Here is a 16,881-nt window from a genome sequence, read left to right on the forward strand (position 1 = left end):
CTCCATTCGGATGGCTGCAACTAAATAAAAGAAAGCAGGGGAGGGAGCGGGTAGTAAATCCTCCATATATGAATACGATGAGGAGTTTAGGCAGCTCCCTCCCACTCCCGCTAAAAAAAGTTTTAATCTTGGCCGTTCCATGAATATTGACTGGCTGCATATTGACATGCCACCTGCTGGGGCTGCTTCAGCTATTGATAACCAATGCCATCACGTCTAAAGTTCAAAAACCGACAGGCGGCTTTCATGTTTGTAAACAGTATTGATCTGCATAAATAAGCTTGCCATTAGACTGCCGGATTAAACAAGGATGAAGACAGAACATTTGTGAGATTAAATCCGGAAACAGTTAATTAAAAGCTGAGCAATAAGCCCAAGCTGTAAACAGCAGCCAATTAATTCAAGTGTCTGTAGATCTATCAACAGCCTTTCCCCACGTTCCTGGCCATGCCCTGCACCGGTCCCTTGTCCCCCTGCCCGCCGCCCATCCCCAGCACCAGCACCCTGCCAAGCTTAACCTGCTCTCCTACACCTACCACCCAGCCCCACGCCGTGCTACTCCCTCACCACACTGCTGCAGAAGGGGCTTTGAGAAATAATTTTGAGATGTAGGGGCAGGGTTTTTTTGTGAGGAGGGGGAGAAGAAAGCTCTGGGCTCTCCTTGCACACAGCGTGGCTGTGTTACTGTAGAAGACCTCATGTAGCTGCCTTGTGAGCAACAATGATCTGGACCTGGAAGAGGACCCAGGGATTCCTGTTGTCTAAATATTTCTTCTGACACTGGCCCCCACGTTGGGGCCTCAGGATCATCGTTTCAGTGCTTCACTTCAGTTTCCCCAACTGCAAATGGAGAAGATGAGGCCTTGGGATATTTGGCCTCTTCAGTTCAGCCATACTTTCCAGTGATGAACACCACATTTCATGAAACAGAAATGTCTGGGTTTTACATGAATTTTCATTTTTGAAACAAAAAATCCCCAATGATCTCAAAAAATTAACCAGTAAAGTGTGAAGACTTTGGGGTTTTTTCTCTTCCCTTTTGGTTTGCATCCCTTCTTCCCTGCTTCCACTTTTTCTAATGACAAAACAAGAAAAAGGAAAGAAGGAGAGAATGAAAGCTGCTTAAAGGAAGAAAGAAAAGTTTACTTAACTAAAACCAAATGAACAAATTCAGAAAAACAAATGCAAAAGTTATTTTAAATTTTCGCTTGAAAAGGTTCCTGCATTTTCTAACCAGTTCTGTTTTAGCTACATTTCCTCAGTCCGCGCCTTATAGAATTACAGTTGGGTTGGCTTCGTTACAGATGATTTAATAGTTATTTTATACTGCATGTGGAGAACTTGTAGGCTCTAGAAGGCAGCGCAGTGCGACTGAGTCTATAACCCTGTGGGATTTACAGGACTATTGCCCTCCCCATGTTCAAGAAGATGTGCAAACTCTTACCAACTCTGCTTTCAGAACTGGGGAACTGGGGCACAGAAATATTATGGAAACCCAGGAAACAAACTGAGACCTTTTCCAACACCATGACCCCCGAGCTATCACTAGCCAGGGGTTTCTCCAGCAAACTGTCAGCAGATCAGCTACCCCCGGGGGCTAATCTGCTTGGCTTTTTCTATCCTGGGGCTCCCTCCACAGCCTCATGCTGATTTTATTGAGGGGAACTGGGTCCTGTCTTTGTAGATGGACTGATGAACATTTTCTTACAGTGGCTGGCTGTACTCCTATGAATAGTCCTAGTGGATTATAACTCACAACAGTGGATTACAGAAACACCTTAATTTCCCCAAAGATGGATTTGTGATGGTACCAAAGCCAAGGCTTCAGCCCAGCTAAGGTGCCATGTATGACTCCAGGAACATGGTGTGTTCTACTAGGAAAAATACCTGGAGCTTAGATCCTCCATCCATTTTTCAGGCTTAACCTTAATTTACAACCAGCTACTCCCCTGGAGGTATTCCACTTTTACATCATTTTCTCTATCATGGGAAGAATGCAAGAAAATATATTTGATGAGCAGCACTAGAAGTTAAATGCATGTCACTCATCTTTTTACAATAGTGTTCCAATACCATGTCCTGGGTCCTTTGCTCTGGACAATGGCAGGAAAATAGTAGGCAAAATGTTTTTGTGTGCTGATGCTTTCTAGGGATGACAGTTGCCTATTGAGCGTATAAGCAAATAACGTGTAAAAGGAAGATATCACAGAAGGGTGGGTGAGGGTCCTTTCCCTGAAGCCCAGCATCAGGAATTGGTATTATCACATCACTCGTTTTAAATTGGTGAACTGCAGACTTTTAGGAGATCATGGTCCACTCTGGAGAAGCTGATTTTTTAAATAAAAATAAATTTAAGACTTTCCCTGCCTGCAGAAATCACCTCAATTTAGTAAGCAATGCCTGTGCTACCAGCACCTCACCAGGTTTGCTGAGATTATGTGGACCAAAACCGAGCCAAACCAAATCAAGCCGAACCAACAAATCCTTTGGTCTGGAAAGTTTAAAGTTGCTAACTACAAAACCCCAGATTGTAGCGCAATGTCAGGTTGCTTCATTGGCATAGCTGGGGAGCTGTGAGCAGGAAGGGGAGAAATGGTGCCATGAAAAGCAACAGAGTGGTCCTGGTGGGGTTGCTGGCAATGCTTTCGATGTTTTGAACATGCGTTTTGCTACTACTGCTAATTTGTGATGTCTGAGCTGGTGTTGTGTACAACTAAACCTCTGGGTATCAGCATGTACATTCAGCGTGCTAACCAGTAACTCTGGTGGACACTGTCACAAAGTACGGCACTCTGGAGCAATTATTAAAGCTAATGGAAAATAAACAGTAAGAAGCATATGTGACTTTTCTTGCCATTTGAATTTGGCTTTATTTCCTTCTTTATTTTCAATGAAGTATCTCAAGTCTTCATAAATCCCTCCCCACGGTGGCTCAGAGAGCCAGTGCTGTAAATGGGCTGCTCGGTGGGTGTAAAATACGTACCTGCTCTGCTCCCTGTTCCTCAGAGAGCAAAGCTCACCTTGAAGAACCTGGCTGGAAGTCAGTGGTTCAGCCACCGGTGACTCCTTCCTTCAGTCAGCTCCCCTGAAGGGTGTCTCCAGGCCATGTAGGGGTGTGAGTTATTTGTTTAATGAACAGAAACCCACGCATTGGGAAATTAACTTTTACAAGTCCATGCATTGACAAATGCGGCACAAATCGGTGTTGTCAGCACTGACCAGTTGGTTCCTCCTGACCAGCTCTGCCCAAGGCCTTCAGCTGGAGGGAGAAGACAGGTCAGGGCTGTGTTTGAGCCCTAATAAGCCTAAGCCAGTCACTGGCTTTGCTTTGGGCACCCCTGACTTGGGGAGCACTTGGGAAGTCCAAGTATAATGCTGAATCATTAGATGATTAAAAATGAACCTCTGAAAGCTTCCAAACCAGGGACAAGACCTGGCATTGCTCTGGATGGTCAGAAGGACATCATACCGGGCAGAACGAAGGTGTAGGGCCCTGCTAAGCAAGACACAGACCTTTCTTCCTCATCATCCTGCCCCTGGGTGCTGTGAGTCCACATTAAGCAAGAGCCTTGTTTCTTTGACACCTCTCCGCTTCACTTGGGGTTGAAGGCCAAGTATGATTCAGGATCAAGAGTAGTAGGGGGCAGCACAGCCTTTGAAGACCCTTCTACTTGGCCTCCCTACAAGGTTTTATTACTATTTATTACCTCATTATGTTATTACTGGTATTTAATGCTATTATTTTGTCACTATAGTTGTGTGTCAGACCTCTGCCATGAATCAGGGCCCTACAACATGAGGTGTTGTACAACTCCACAGGAAAAAGAAAGGCAGCACTTGCCCCAAAGTTCACAGACTAAATATAGTACAGCCTTATGGCCTTTGCCCTTCATTCAGAGCCCTGTTTTTATTGTCCTGGATTCAACTTGTAAATTCAGGTGCAAGGACTGGGATTTTCTTGTAAGAACTCAAGTACCACTGGTGATGACCAGGAACGATTTCTCCGGTATTAGCAGTGTGCTGACTGCAATGCCCAGTGGAGCTCAGCCACGTTCACCCACAGCAGAGCAGGACTGCTGAAATCAATAGGTGTTCTCACCTGGATAGGGTCAGGCTCAGGATAAGATGGTTCAGGGAAATTTCAGATGCCTAGTGCTGGGGGAGACAGCAGAGAGGTAAGGATGCTGCTACTCCTCAAAGGCTGTGAGTAAATGAATTCCTCTCCAGCTGGAGACTCTTATAAATGGCCTTCAGTCCAAAGAACCAGATCTGTTTAAATTCCAACAATGTATGTGTCACAGTATGTAAGAACCTGTTTGGATCATATGGAAATAACTATTCTTGGAACACCCAGGTCTCCTGACATCACTTCCTTCAGAAATAGATCCAATTACTTCCACTGAGAGACCAAAAAATGGGCGGGGGTGAGAAGGAAAAGAAAAGCCCTGTCAGTGGAAGGTCAGAAAACTCTGCAGGTGGAGACCCTCTCTTTTTTTTTTTTTTTTTCTTTCTTTTCAGAATTGTTTCAATTCTTCAGCTCAGAGGAAGGAAGGATGGTCTGGTGGATAAAGGTAGAGGCGCTGTTGACAGTTCAGAGAGTTGGCCCCCGTTCCAGCCCTGCTGCAGACATCCTGTGCAACCCTGAGCAAGTCATCACCTCCCCGTGCCCTTCCTCCTCCTCCTCTCCAAAATGGGGGTAAACCCATGTTCGCTCGCCTCTCTGGGAAGGACACATGGCTTGGGACTTCTCCCTCCCAAAGTCTGCAAGGGTCTTGCAGAGAGGGGAGGGAAAAAGCACTGGGATCCAAACTGCCAGCTGGCAAACGCTGGAGCTGCTGTGCGCCCTGCGAGGGGAACAGAGCTCTTTTGCACCAGCTGAGGAGCTGAGCTCGCTTTTTCAACCCAGCATCCTGAGGTTCAGCCCATGCTGTGGGTGCTTGCAGGCAAAGGCGATGTGATATGACTTTGGTTTTGGTAGTTACATTCAGCAAGATAAAAGATGGATTAAGACAAAATACAGGCAGCAAAAACTATATGCCCAAGTAACACTGGGGCACAAAACATTCTGAACAAGACAGGATTCTGTGTACCTCTCCACAAAGTAAATACTACCACATGTGCATTAAAAGGCTCCTATTATTTACAGAGTGCTGACATGAAACCCCCTGAAAGAGTTAGTATTTTGTTAGGTAAACGTTTTTCCCTCTGAGCATTTTCCTCTTCTCCCTCTCCCCTCCCCCTCATCCAATAACTTACAGATGTTAGAACAATAAATTGAATGAATAGTTTCCCACACTGGAATGCCTGCATGGCGAAGAATGCAGAAATGATTTCTGGCCAGTTTCTGACACTGATCTACAACTACACTGCATATATTCTGTTGCTCTTGTATCAAGTCTTGAGCTGCTCCCTGCCAAGAATTAAGTGCTTGTTCCATAAACCTGGTGTAGATTATCACTTAGCTGTATAGATGTATCTAATAGAATTAAATAGTTTGGCTCCTGACCAGTAACAGATGTGCTACATATAATGCAATAATAACGAGACTGAAAGCACCATGTTATGCCAAGGGAACATTGTGAGATAGCTCACATTTCTTCTGTTGCCCAGTCAAAGCTCTGTGAAAAGTAAATCGAAAGTCCCATGTTTATATGAACAAAACAAGCTTTGGCTTTCCTTCTTTTTTCATTTTAATCTTACAATGGGTTTGTTATCCAGCCCAGGCACAAAGGCGAGCTCGGGGTCAGCTTTTATTTCTATGGAGCAATGGATTTGCTTTACCATAGTTTTATTTTTCACTGAAGTTCTCCTGTAACTTAAATGGTTATAATGAAATAATGTTGAACCAAGCCATAACTATCTGTTTGGGACATCTGAGCCATGTAACTTGACCCATTGGGGACAAAATGGGTTAGGTAGGAGGAGGAAGAGCTGAGTTGTACACATAAACTGATCTTTTCTGAAATAAAACTTAAAAAAAATAATTTGGGACATGGTCCTACAAGGGACTATGCATTTCCTACAGGGCACCCAAGTCCTCCTGATTTCTGCTGCAAGGGAGGTTCTCAGTCCAGTCCTCCAGCAACGAGGTCCTTCATATCTTCTACAGGGAAGGAAGGGAACCCCTTGGAGATCAGGTGCCCATGCTGAGAGCCTTGCCAGCAGATGGCCGTGGGGACAAGGGCACAGCTACCTTCCTGCACCACCACTGCCTTGCTTCAGATCATGGTGGAGGCTGAAAAATGAGCCTCTGCACTGGTGGTGGGGATTTGACCTGCCCACCTGCTGAACTGAACCTGTATTATCTGCCATGGCTTTTGATCAGCGCCACAGATAACTGGTGGCAGGGATGGGGGGAAGAAACCGCTCCACCTGAAATGGGGACAGCCGGCGGGTACAGGGTGCCTTTGGAAAGTGCATAAAAGGCATCCAAACAAGCTCTTACTGGATGCTGGCAATCTGGCTGCGTTGTTTCTGTTCTTCAAGTGTGGGCATGGTTAATGAGAAAGTTGTGAAGGGAAACGAATTCCCTGAGTACCTCACTGCCTCAGCCTTTCTTGACCCGTGTCGGTCTGGGTACAGATGGAGTACAGCACAGAGACTGCACTGCATGGGCAGTCCAGGTTACAGATGAATATCAGGGCTCCAAGATGTTATTGTTAGATCTATCAGCTGTCTTTGATGCCCTGAGGTATTGTTGAGTTGCTTTTGATCCTCGGCAAGAATAGATTGGACTGTGCTCTGCTCACTTTTCCCTTACCTTTCAGAGAGATCTCAGAAGGTAATTTTGGATAACTGCCCTAATTTATTGACCTTCAGGGAATGCTGCCTGATGTTTCATCAGTGATGTACACAAAATCAGTGAGGGTGATTAATGAATTGATGCTTTTTTTGTAACTCACTTGGACAGACAGAACTATTATTAGCATTGGACAGGTACCTCTGAATATATTCTGTGACTGTCCATTCAAACACAACATGGAAAGGCCAGGCTGTTGTAGCAGTGTTTGGACAAAATCAGTCTCTCCAGCTAAAGTGGGAAGACCACATAGGAGAGTGTTAAAAGGGCTGATGCTGTTAACAGAGAAGAACTAGTCTCTTGGGAGAAGTTGAGCTGGTGCTTGCTGATTGCTGGAGCTTGGATTCAAGACCTGGAGATGATCCACCCAGACAGACAGGTGTAACTTCTCTTTCTCTCTGCTTTCATCTTTTGAAGGGAAATACTCTGGGTGACAGCAACATGCATGTGACCGTTCTTTTAAGAAACAATTTTGGAAAAGACATGCAAAATTGGATCCTCCGAGTTCTGACTGACAGCAACACTGGGGCCAGGGCCATATGACCCCACCACATGCCTGATTAAAGTGAAACCGCCCTGCTTCAATTTCCAGGATCAAATGGCTGTAATTCATTGTACAGACCAAGAACTGATATTCTGTGATGAGAAATTTTGGACCAAGAAACGGGCTAAAACTACGCTTACAGACAGTTCCGAGGCACAAAAAGCAGCAGCAGCTAAATTTGGCAAATAAATTATTCACCCAGCTCTATTAAAAGCAAAAGAAAAGGGTAGAAAATAGCCATCTGGGAAGCAAGGAAAATCTCAAGACAATTATCCTCCTTACTGTACATCATCCTCGCAGTAATACTTAGGGAGAATGTGACAATTGATTAAAACTAATTGGAGGTTAAATTAAATGATAATTAGCATTAATCAATAGCAGTGTTGGCATGCCAGCGCATCCCTCCTTTAGGCAATTCACCTCCAATCCCCAACACACCAATAAGGCTGGTGATCTGCGAGCCCAGCATGTGCTCCTGCCATCAGTAAAGCAGCAAGTCCCAGCAGCATTGACCTGGAGGGTTGGAGGAAAGAGAGCATTTCAATGAAAGACAGACTTGCCATCACGAGAGATGGCTGCTACACTACTCCTGCGGCTAATTGCAGCCAACATCAAAGACTAGGGTGCCCTCAAATGATGGAGGCTGGTAACGACAACTCAATGCCCGCCTGCTTTCAAACAGTAGATCACAGAAAGCCTTGCCTTAGCATATTATTCTGCTTTTGTTAAGAACACTCGTTTCTCTTCCTTTCTCTCTCTTTTTTTTTTTTTTGGTGGTATATTATTGTGTGGCCAGTGCACAAGGAATAGCCATGATTGTACAGCCCCTGCTAAGGCAGTATTGCCTCTTTGCAAAGGGTCGGTTTAGCCGGGAGGTTGGGAAGGAAGGGTTTGCTCCAAGGGTGTAACATGCAGGCACACAAGTTAGCGAGCTTTTTGCTCTGATCTTAACGTTGAGTCCTAATTTGTGGTTGTGTTTAAGGGGAGATGAAGTGCCACTTTGTCATTCACGCAGAGCCCTGCTTCTGCCTGAATAAATAAAATGCAGGCATTTTTTTACGAGCACTTGAACAGTGTGTGCGCATGTGTGTATGTGTGCGTAATGCCCTGCACACATCCACCAGCTCTCCAGCACTCGGCTGCCAACAAATGGTGGAGACTCCCAGTCTGAGGCAGGAGGTTTTAGAACCAGCCACAAGTGTTCAGTGAACCTCCACCTGCCTCTTAACCAAGAGCTGACAGTTCCCACTGCAGCATTGAAAACAAGTTCATCTCATGGGGCTTTAGAGCAAGGATTTGTCTAAACACTGTCCACATTTGGATGCCAAATTTGACAGTTCTTGGGAGACTTTTGGACTCTCATGCTTCTCCAGGTATCTCCAGTCAGACCCTGGAAGCACAAGACTGTGCCAAGAGGACACTTGCAGGAAGAAAAAAAAAAGAGGAAAGTGTTTTAATGCTGCTCACATCTCAGGCAGTGCTTTGGGGTGAGCACAGGGAAAGGAAGCACAACTGCTTCCTCTCCCTTTCCGTGATCGGTCCCTGCCAGGAGCAGGTCTGGAGGGCAACAGCTTGTGCAGGGCCACTGGAGAGTGTCTTTGCTATCGCTTGCCTTTATTTCCTCACACAAGCAATAGGCAAAAAACATTCAGCTGAGTTCAACCAGCTTCTTGTTCCCATCCTCAAAGCTAGGGAACCAGGAACATGAAAGAATCTTACTTGCCTTTCCAAGTTTCATCAGCACATGTCACAGAAATGCAGTTTGGTACCCAGTGTAAGGAATGCCAATATCAGCATTTTTATGCCAATGCTAGGGAATTCTGTTTATTTCATACTGCAGAATTTTTGTGTCAGAATGTCTTGCCAACCTACATGAAGTAGGGTGGGAAAAACCCTACCTTTAGCTGACACCACTGTGCTGTCAGAAATCCTGATGCTAATCAGTAGTGGGACAAGGTGCCCTGCTGTTACTAGTGGCTCATTCCTACACTTTCGATCCTTACATGTCTGCAAACTGCCTAGATTTCCCACGAACTGCCAAATGGTCCTGTCCTCAGGTAGTCACCTAAAAGCACTGCAAACATGACTGTGCCATGATTTTGGGGATCGTCTCTAGTCCACCTGCTTCAGGCTGGGAACAAGCACTTATCCCTGTGGGGAATGGATATGCTGTGCCATCAGAACTCTGTTGCCTTTAAACCACCATTTACCCTAGGTGGATTTGCCAGTGCAGTGGTCCTACTTTCACTTTTGCAGCACACTTAAATATCAGCACATTTATGGATGCAGCCCTTGCCCTCCTTGTATCCTGCACACTGTTGCCCAGCCTCTCCCCAAATGGATGGCATGAGCTGTTGTTTTCTGTTGGGTTGTGGAGGAAACCAGCTGTTGCAACAGATCTCTAGACAGCACACCCTGGCAAACTCTTCCCAAGGTCTGACTACCTGGAAGAACCAATTCTGATCCAAAACCTGGGGATATACTTCATCACACCACAATCCTTGAGCCAATAAGTCATCTGCTGAGAAGAGACCAGCTCCAGCAAAGTCCTATGTTACGCATTCAGCTTCCAGTTCAGAGCCATCCTGCATCTGAGCTTCTCAGAGCACACACAGAGCAGAGTCTCTCTGCAAAAGGCTGTGGTAGACCTAGAGACACCGATTTTGTCTTCACTGCTCCATCAGCATGAAAAGGAGGGGGCTGTGTAAGTAATCAGATATTTAGATTGCACCCAAGATAATGGGAAGAGGACAAAGAGAAACATCTCTCCAGCCTAGAGGAAAACATGGCTTTCCTTGCACTGACCACACACGTTAAGCACCTTTGATCAGGGGAAAAGCAGGTGGTAAAAGACAGCATAGAGAAAGCTTGGTCATGCCTAACACATCCCTTTCCAGATCAATATATTCTTGTGAAGATATTATCTTCCTGCTGTAATGCTGACAGGTTAATGACAGCATGAGTTATCCACTATCTAAATGCCCCCCCGTCAGTACCTGAGTTAGATTAACCCTCGACAGACTTAACTACTCATGCATGCAACTCCATTACCTGTCATCACAACACCCTCACCAGTGACTTTTCCTGCCTTTTATTTGTTAAACCATAGTGCTGTGGGCCCTCACCTTCCCTGGCTGTGTGATGCCGGGTGTTGAGGGTTGTGCTGGCAGCCAGGGAACCCTTCATCTGCTCCAAGCTGCAGCCTGGGCAGGTCTGTCAGCAAGGTGACTCTGTTTCCAACAGGGACACTGCCAGCATAGGCACACCGCTGGCTGGGAAGGATCCTCTTTACCATGGGGAGGAATGGAAAAGTGGAGATACCGGCCCTTTCAGTGCAGCTGAGAAGTGGAATAAAAACCAATGACCTGTTCCTATAATTACACTGGCATGTGACACTCATAAAATTGGAGCAGATCTTTTTAAAATTAGGATTCAAATTTTTGTTTATGTATTTTACTGGGTTTGGGTGTCAAGAGCAAATCTCAAAAAAAAAAAAAAAAAAATCGTCCAGACAGCATGACGTAATGGTGCCACAGGTTGGAAGAGGGATGAGACATGGCTGGGTGGAATTCCTGGGATCCTGCCCTGGCTTTGGCCCAAAGTTTGCGAAGTGGATTACTGCAGCATGTAGCTGGGGTCAGGGTCCAGTAGCATTTGCGATGAGTGGTCTGCGCTACAGCTGGTCTGGAACTTGGGGGGATTTAGGCTCTAATCCTGCTTCTGGTCTCGACCTCCTGGATAACCCAGAAAAAAGAGGCAGAAGGTGCAAAATTTTACAAAGGGAATTTGAATCTATTGGTTTAAATTTCAGTAGAATAGTCCTCACTCACTCCCATCAGCTGCCAGGGAAATGCCAGTATTAACTTCCAAATTGCTTTATTTCATTCATTTATAAAACAGAGATGAACCTATCAAGTTGCCTGGCCGCTGGATCTCTGGACGGGAGTGCACCCACCATACTCCTACAACAAAAAAGATAAAGAAGGCAAGTTTGGATGGACAGCGTGCAAACATCTGCTTCTCCTGCCTGCTGTGTTTGGGCTGGAAAGCACTCGCACTGTTGCCTGGGAATATTAGTAGTTTAACATGTAACTGAATTAGTGGCGAGAGAAAACAAATCACATGTGACTGAGTCTTCTGACAGAAGCAGCTTTGATGTCCTTCTGGTCGGGCTTGCCTGCTTCGCAGCCCAGCCACCCCCCACCTGCACCCCATCCCACCCCGTCAATAAACTGTTTGTTTAGCCTCGCACAGATTATTCATTTCTTGGCACGGAGCTCTCGGCTCCAAAGAATTAACATTTGGATTGTATTTACCGGCTAGCAAAGTGCCAGGGATACAGCTGGGATTTGTTGCACAAACTATTTTGATGGGAGAAATCAATGACAAACTGAGAAGAGGAGGATCAAACAGTGAATCCTTTTGCAATCGTTGTTTGAAAACATTGTGTTGGTGACATTCAGAGTATGTAGAAGGGTGGGGGGATGGCAAATAGGGTGGGGTGGCCTTCTCCGGGGTCTTCTTGCTGACTCCCACACACAACAACCTGACCTCGTCCCGGTCCTAGAATAGATTAGTCACAGGATATTTCATTCTAAACCCAAGCTGATGGTTGTTGGGGTTTTTTTGTACAGAAGAGGAGGCTCTCTGGATGTTTATTACTATTTTGCTGGAATTTCTTTTTGGTCGGAGAGGGATTTGAAAACTAAATACATTTCCTGTTGGAGGCCAAGGGCTGTGAGCTGCAAGGAGAAGCATAGCCTTTGGCTTGGTTCAGCAGTAAATAATCACTTGTGTTCCAAAAAGTCATTCACATTGGCAAGGGCTCCCAGCACCTGCAGATAGAAGCGCCCGGGGCAAGTCCAAGCACTTCATTTAGACTGTCCCTTATTACGATCAATCAGACCCCATTCCTCTTAGCCACAGGAAATTCTAGGCTTAACCCACATGCGTTTTAAAATTAAAAAAGTGGAAAGACATGCAGTTAAAGACACAGAAAAAGAGATATGGGAACAGAGAAGGGGGTTTATATGTTTGCACCAGAAACTTTCTTTTTTCATTTCAACTTTCCGTGTGAAAGGCAAGCACATGAAACCTTAATCTTATCAATATTTTGTTCCTTGAAGAAGTCTAGTAGTTTGCCTTCACCCCCATTCTACTTGTGTACCTTTTGTGTCACCTTGATTTCTGTAATACAGGCACACAGAAAGGAAATTGTATATCTTTGTCTTCCTATTTTTTTCTGCTAAGCTTTTAATGCTGGCTGGGTTAACCAGTTTGGCAAATTCTCTGAGCACAAGTGGTGTCAGAGCCCGACAGGCAGCATGTCTGTCCTTAGCTTTCTGGCCAACAAACTAACATGGCAGGACTACCCTCTTCTGGGGAAAAAGTAGTGCAAATAGTTGCAGGGGCTGGGGAGGGGGGGGGGTGGCGTGGGTGGGAAACCAAAGTCCTTTATATCCCAAAACTACAGCAGTACACTGAATGCCTCCTCTGCAGTGGACCTTGGATCAGGACCTGACAGCAAAGCTGTGAGATGCGTGGATGTGGATTACTGCACGAGCAGGGTTGGGGGTCACATCTGGCTATGCTCAGGATACACTCCCGTTTCCTCACATCCGAACGGAGTTTAGTTTCACACAATGTATTTCCTAGCCCAGGTGTCACAAAGCAACAAGTGCTGCCAGCAGTCACTTTGGGCCCCTTGTAATCTCAGAGCTGTTGTCAAGAGGCAGCAGGATGAACTGCCTGCATGGAAAGCCCTGGGGTCTTCACCACTGCAAATCTGAACCCTCTTGTCCTCCTCTTAACCACAATGCTGCAGAGTGAAAACTGGGTGTGGGTTGCTCTCCATCCCAGATGGAGGTCTGTCTGGCTTGGGAGCTCCCAGCTCTGGCTGTGTCAGGGACACTTGGAGCATCCCAGTGCTATTTTCACCAGCACTAGGAACAGTGAGTTCAGACTTGCAGTGCCACCAGCCAAAAGGGAGCTGGTAGTGCCTTTGGGAGCATGACTCAAAGCAGCTATTGCAGCACCATGGTGTCCCTGAGTACCAAAATAATCATGGATATAGGAACATCCCAGGCTGAAGCGGGGAGCCATGACTCACCGAGATCACACAGTGTCAGGTTGCTTTGCTGTTGCGAAGATGGTTTAACAGCACGATAAAATAGCATCTGCTCCTCCCCCCTCTGGAAATACTAAAGGTCTTTCACCCTAGAACTCCAGCCTCGCTTAATCTGCTGCTGGATTTCTTACTAATGCAGACCTGTCACCGCAAGTGCTCGGTTGTGCGTGCACTGCATCACAGCAAAAGTTCACTTCAGCAGGCCATTGCCATTGGCAATTAGGTGGGAGAAAAGCTCAGTCTCCATCTGAAATGTAATGAAAACACTGGAAAGGCAGCGCTGGGTCCGGCTCGGGCAGACTCCACAGGTTCTTCTTTAAGCAAAGCTGGGTAAGTGGAGGCTGCCACCACCCCTGCTGCTCCGTGGGCGTTGGGGGCACCATCCATCAAAGTAACACCTGAAGAACAGCCCTGTGTCAGTGCCAGCTGCCAGGACAAGGGAAACTATCGTCCGCCGCTCAGCAATACAAAGGGCTTATTTCCTCCTCCTCCTCTAAGTAAACTGTTAAAGACCGTGACCCTTGGAAAACATAACAAGAGTGGAAAAATTTACAGTTGCATGTACAGGTCAAGGCATCGAGCATTTCACAACCTTGTGATCCCAGCTAAAAGCTCCTCTGTCTGTCTGCTCTGTGCAAATGCAGCTCCCATCCTCACATACACACACATGTACAATGAATGCACATGGCAAAAATGTTAAATGAAGCCCCAGCTTTTGTTTTCTGACCTTCTTGCCATAACAAACACTGGTGAAGACATTAGCAACAGGGCAGCTTCTTCACAGAGACCTGAAAAATATTCAGGGGGCATTTGCCACCATAAGCATCCAGGTCCCACCATCCAGTGCCCAAACACAGCTTATAATAAGAGCGATGTTAAGTTTCATTCTGAAAAAGAACAGAAAGCAGATGTTGTGGCTTCATTTGAGATGGGATGGTAAATTTCTTGGGGCAGGAGAGCCAGAGAGGGATGCAGCACCAGATGAAGTGGGAGCCTGGTACAAATTAGGCAGAAATGGCTGAGGGGTGCTTAGGAGCTTCCTCCTTATCTCCATTTGAACCACACCACAGAGCAGAGCTGGGCTTTCCAGCTGAGCCAGACACCCTATCTTTGGAGGGGACACCAGGAGTCTCAAAGCTGGGGGCACAGCAGCCTTGCATTAGCAGTGTGAACATGATGCAAAGCAGGGTTCAAACCTAGGTTTTGACCTACATTAACAAACCCTAAAAGGAGGTTTGATTAGAACAACTAGTGTGAGTAAGTTAAGAGTGTTTTGCTTGCTCGGGCAGGACTATTTCACTGAACACCTCATGAGTGTTTAGGAGAACACTGTGCTGAGGAACGACCACCGTAAGCAAACACTACCAAGTTTCCTCTTAACTGACCGAGAAAGACAAGGTATTCCCAGTACTGTGAGAGCAAAAAAGTGAATTGCAGGCTCCTCTTGAAGTAACAAAATCTTTTTATCTTTTGACACAGTGAAAAAAGTAAAGATCTTTAACACCTCAATTAAAAAGCATATATGTGTATATATATATATTGTCTTACTCACTGATCTTCTAGACTTCAAATCAGTGCTGCTGTATGATCTTGTCAAACCATTGTGAAACTCTTGTACTGACATTGAATACTTAAGACATGTCTATGTCTGGATTTCAGACTGAGAACTGGACTCAAACACATCTGGATAAGCAGGGACCAGCTCTTCCATAAGGATGAGTCACGAGCACTCTTGGAAGCACACAACACCTGCATGATTCACCTCTTGCCTGTCACATCACCAAAACTCAGCCTTCCCTCTACCAGGATGTGCATGGCCATCACACAGGTATGGAAGCAGTCCCAGCACACGGTCTGGATGGAAAACTACTGATGGCAATGATGGGAACTTGGCTGTATGTCTGACACACTTCTAATCATGTAATAGGAGAGGGGCCACAGCCATGGGGAAGCAACTTGACAGAGTGATTCACCATGGGCCCACAAGTCAGATTAATTTCTCTGGCCAAGTAGGTCTGACCCACATACTTTCCCTCCTCCCCACTGCCGTGGCCTAGGGCAAAGCACACTGAAGCTCCACCGAAACATCTATAACCAAAGGAAATATATATTTTTCTGCAGCTTGTAATACTGGATCAAGGATCGGATATATGTAGGTGTTTGCTGTATGTGTATGTGTTTGTATATCGATGCACACACACAAGTTTATATTTATATGTGTGTGCAGAAGATTAAACCTAAGGTTTGATGCATACACATGAGGATCACAAAAGGGCATCAGCAGATTCTTAAAGCCAAATTAGCCAACAAACTACTAACTCTCTCTGCCCAGGCCTATCACAACAAAAGAAATGCAGGCTGGCATCAACAGCCCATGTTTTCATCCCTCCTACATCTCCAGCATCTCCCTCCAACAATTTCCAATAATAAAAAGTCTAGCTGCAGCCAAATAAGAGGCCATCGCTGCTATAAAGCAAAGAGGAAGCAGAGCCTGTTCTTACAGTACAGAGTCTGCAGGAACATTTGCCAAAGTCATCGGAGGAAATGTGTTGGCAACATTTCAAGTGACTCCATGCTGTACCTGCTTCCCACCTTCCCCTGCAGACACTTAAGCACACACACACAGCTGGGAAGAGAGGGGCACATTTAAAGAAAACTGTCACCTCTTGCAAATTAGAGGAGGCAATTTCAGGTTTTTGAAACTGCTCTGTATGACTCCCTAATGCGGCTTCGGTTCTGCAAATGTCACATGAATTATCCCTCGAAGGCTAATAACTGTGAAAAGCGATGGGGTGATCACCATGCAATGGAAGGTCTTTCTTCCCAGGGCAGAAGCTGCTTGTGGCTGGTCTCATCTGGGTCTCTCTTTCCCAGCATCAAAGAATAGCCCCTACCAGTCTGGGTATTGTTTTGCTTCCAGCATGGGATAGCAACCATTTCCAGTTGCACCAGTGGTTTGTGTGATGCAGGCACCTTGATGCTAGTAACAAAAATGGACTCTCTAAGCATGGGCAACTGCTGGACACAAGCACACTCTCCTTTCAGTGGCTCAGGTGAGTCCTGATGTCCTGAGTCTGGGTTGTCCCAGGAGTCTGTAAGTCAGGATGAGGTCGAGGTCATGGGTATGAGGCCTGTGTGGCAGCAAGCCAGGGCAGTGCTGGGTGCCACTCCAGGCATGGCTTCCACGCACCATAAGAAGACAAGCGTGAAGGCTTTGGGTGTCTTTAGGTACCTTCTGTTTTGGGATCCCAACAGTCAGGGAAAGGAGTGAGGTGCCCATCACCTAAAAGCTCCCTAGCATAAACCTGGCATTATATCCCAGCTATAAGACCAATCTACCTCTTCAGTATTTGTTTCAGGTTGCCTCCAGATCAAGTTTTCCTCAAATTTTGCCCCCTACTTGTCCCAGAC

Source organism: Falco cherrug, chromosome 9 (assembly GCF_023634085.1).
Source record: "Falco cherrug isolate bFalChe1 chromosome 9, bFalChe1.pri, whole genome shotgun sequence".
NCBI lineage: Eukaryota > Metazoa > Chordata > Aves > Falconiformes > Falconidae > Falco > Falco cherrug.